This window comes from Formica exsecta, unplaced genomic scaffold, assembly GCF_003651465.1.
Source record: "Formica exsecta isolate Colony F162 unplaced genomic scaffold, ASM365146v1 scaffold201, whole genome shotgun sequence".
NCBI classification, from domain to species: Eukaryota; Metazoa; Arthropoda; class Insecta; order Hymenoptera; family Formicidae; genus Formica; species Formica exsecta.
The window spans coordinates 136683-141169 of record NW_021849308.1 but is presented as its reverse complement, the minus strand read 5'-3'; positions in this window follow the sequence as shown (position 1 = coordinate 141169).

Here is a 4487-nt window from a genome sequence, read left to right as displayed (position 1 = left end):
TGTAAAGGGAAAGAGAGAGAGAGATATAATACCAATAAAATAAAGGAAAACTCGAAGAATCAGAAACATCTGCTTTTAAAATCTTCCCGCTCCTGATATTTTAAGTCACCTCTCGCGCTGGTATATAAAATCGCATCTAAAGCAATGTCGTGATCGACACGAATCGATCGATAATTACGGATAGCGTGTCAGAAAACGTAAATCGCAGTTTTTAAAGCCTCCTTAGAGCGAAGAATCTTCTCCGTGAATTCAGGTCGAAACGATCGAATAGGAGCATATGGTCGATGAACTTGATCAATTTTTCCTAGCATGTATCATTTATGATATTCCGGAAATGAAAAAAGTTTGTGCGTGGTACATGAATATTATATATATTAATTATTTTTTGTGTTTGAAAAGACTCTCTGATATCTCAAGAAAAATTTTTATATACTGTTGTGGCTCGCAAGTGATTATAAAATAGTATAACATTAAGTTTTTCTTTCTTAGAGAATATATGCAACTAAATAAATAATATGAATGGCATGTATGTATGAAATATGAAGGATAATAAGATATATTCAACTTTATTAAATTTTTGCTAAAAACGCAGTAGATTTAAATCCGCCAAAGATTTCGTAATTGAGAGGAAATGAACAATGTTTAACACAGGAATAAAATGAAATTTTCTTTTGCAATGTAACTTGTATACATTTCTTTTGATGTGGACCGATCGCAAAAGATTGCGAAATTTATATTTACAATATATACATAAAAAAGGATTACTAAAAAATCAGGAAAGATTAAAACCAAATTAAAATGGTCCCATTAAGAGAAGTTTGTAAATTGTACGAATTAACTAATGTCTGTGAAGACAATATATATATTATTATTATTAAAGATTTATCGATGATTACTCGATTGTATATATCATCATATTCATATTTTTCCTATAATAAATAAATTAATAAGATTTGCATGCACACAATAGTGTCACTATAGAATATAATAAGATTTAATTTACGAAATAATAAAATTGAAGAACATATGCATAATGTGACTTGTAAAAGTAAAAAGAGAAATCTACATTATGTTATTGAAATAATTTTAATCCGACTATATAAACATTCTATTATATATATTGCTATATACTTTTATAAATAATATAAATTTGATTGGAGTAATATAAAAAGAAATATTACTAAGAAAATATGAGTGATATGATTTGAAAATAAGCTTTTTAAAAAGAGCTATACCAAAAAAAAAAAAAAAGTTTCGATGCAACCAACAATCATGTATATATTCTCTCTGCGCTCATAAAAAATCGCGCGATTATTCACACGAAATACGAAAACGTAGAATGCAATCATCCACGTTCCCGGTAGCGTATGCCAGGCCTTGCGCGGAGTCAAGATCAAGATCAAGGTGCCGTGCCACTGTATGGGCCTGTTCGCCGGACCCGCAACCAGACTCCAGCATTAACACAATAACGCCATGCGCGCGTTGGTACGCGCTACCACTATATCCTCGCTCGCACCATCACACGCATCACGTCGGTGTGACCTACTGAGTGAGCATCGAGATACGGCACGACGCACACGCACGTACAATACACACACCGTGTGCTAAGAGAGGAGCAGGGACCGCGGCTTCTTCATCTCGCTCGTTGGGTTCCTTGCGTACCGGCCGGACCACTTCATCAAGATGAACCGTATAAAAACCTTCGCAAAGATTGCTCGCGCGCTTAATAAAGTTACACAAGGACGGTACGCGTGAATCTGAATCGTAAAAATATATATCTTGGAGGAGAACAAAGAGAAATTTTTGGAAAAATTCTTCAAATTTCAAGTAAATACGACTTCTGCAGTTTGACAATGACATTGTCACATGTTGAACACATTCATATAATAACTATAAAGATAGCTAAGAAGTATTTCAAAACAGTTTAGATGAATATAAAAGCAAAAAATTTACATTTTTTCATATTTTTACTCTTTCTATTATATATACACATATTAAGTTAAAAGTGTAAGTTATTCTAATACCTAGAAAATAAAAAAACAGCAAAACTAATTTAATATATTCCGCATTCAATCCTGACATAGAAAAAAAATTTAAGTCTTTTATGTATACATGAGAAGTTTCTTTACTTTTACAACAAATCTTGAAGAATACGAGGTTATTTACTTTTACATGTTGTCTTATAAATAATACAGTACAGCCAAAAATTGACTCCGTCAATTTTCATCGGTTATACATCTTATTACACAAAATCACTTTTAGATAGACGATTAATTTTATTTTTCTAAAACTAGAGACATAAAATATTACTAAATTACACAATTATATTTAATACATACATTATTTTTTCTATTCCGTCTTATCAAAAAATTAACCCATTAATGACCAACGTGTGCAGTTTTTCAGAGAGAAAGAAAGAGATAGTTATTCTATAAAAATATTTTTATAAAAAAGATTTTTGAGAAATAAACGCAAACCATACTTTTTCTTCCACGTTAAACATTAATGAATAAATTTCATATATATAAACAATTTACATATATATAATAGACGTCTCAAATATATATCAAACGTGATTTTTTAAATATAAGAGAATATAGCAGTATTTATTATATTTATCTGAGAAAATAAAAACAATTGTGATTTAACTACACAATTAAATTTTTGTATATTTTAATTAGGTTCTTAATGAGTTAATAAAAAGACGCTCTCGATTCAACCATGTGACATTTAAAAGTAACACACTAGCTAAACGAGGTACATATATCTCGGATATCTTATCTTTTTCGAGTACACCAGGTGGTACGAATTTGGGGCCATCCCGCACGGGAGTCCGACGCGTTGCCTGTGGTAGGAGATGCACGTGGACCTCCATAGAGCGCGAAGCTCACCTCGCAGGGACCCTACCGTCCATACATGTGCGCGAGTCGTGAGTAGTGTTAACGGCCTTGCTTTATGTGGGTCATGAAACAAGGTCCCACCAGTACGGGGGAACCCGAGAGAACACAGACGCGTTTAACTCATACCGGTAACGACGTTCCGATACACACACACACACATATATATATACACATATGCTTACACAGAACAACGAATCTCCGGCAACAACTTACGCTGGTAACGCTAACATCGAACAGTGCTTTCTATCGAGCTATCGATGATATGGTGCATCTTTTCTGCGGAGTTCGTTCAAGCATCAAATACGGTGATCAATCGTATCTGCGTAGATTATAGAAAGAGAGAAAAAAAAAGAGGGAGATTTACAAGTGACTCTCGATATATGCGGAAATTCTCTCCGCGAAATTCTGTAACGTAACACATTGTTTGCGAATGATGTTCGAAAAACAGGATCTTAGAAGTTATATAATGAGTTTTTACATTCCACTTATTTTTATTTCAATACACTAATATCGTATATTAATAATCGCGTCGATTTTCTTTACGGAATTATACTTGGATAAGATAAAGAGAAGGAGAAAGGAATTTGCTATATTTCGTATCAAAAAATGTTGTTTGAAAGATTGATTTCAAACTTAATTTGTTTTGTTTTTAGCATTCTTACATTTTTATACAATTTTCATATTATACACACATGAAAATTCTATGTTATCTGATATAATTAACAGTGTACGCTTATAGTCTTTATTCGGTTATTATAATGAATCAAATTCAACATATGATATTGGTAGCAATTTCACGACAAATAGAAAAATTTTAAATAATATTAAGGTTTATTACATGCTTCTTGACTGCAAGAGGTGCTATATTACTTGCTTGAGCGTTATTCTGATACAAAAAGTCTTTAAAAAAAAAGCCTTTACATCTTCTTTAGTTTATCGTAGGAAACATTATCGTAAAAAAATGGAAATTAATATGATATTTCAATCTATTCAAGCAGCCTCGTTCATACTTTACATATATTTATCACCGTCTTTAAAGACCAGAATCATCTCTCTTTGTAAAAACAATGCACTTTGTATGCACGCAACGTCAAAGAATGCTTAATTCTCGGAGCGATGAGCGATTTATTGCAACGAAAACATTATTAATGATGAATATCATCGTGTTTGGGGCCTCGACCAGAGGCGACTCGAACGCGGCTAATGGGCCGAGCTCGCGATTCGCGACTCGCTTAACGATCAAGTTCGATTTCTCTTGGCATCACGACGACCGCGGCCATGTGCACGAGTGAAATCTTATGGGATTCTGTCAAAAATTATTTCTGTTTAGAAACGAAAATCACATTCTGTGCGTGGATACCTCGAATTAATTACCATAGCTAAGCAGAAATAAAAGACGAAAATGTCGCTGGACAGCTTTCTACTAATTACTTAACGACGCAAAACTCATTTTCCAGCATCTAACGTACATATTTGTTTATTTCAATATTTGAAAGATATATATGCGCGAAGAATAATTTTTGTCGAGCGAAATTCTCAGAAAAGAGAAAAGGGACATGTTGACGATAAACAGCTTGGTAGTGCATT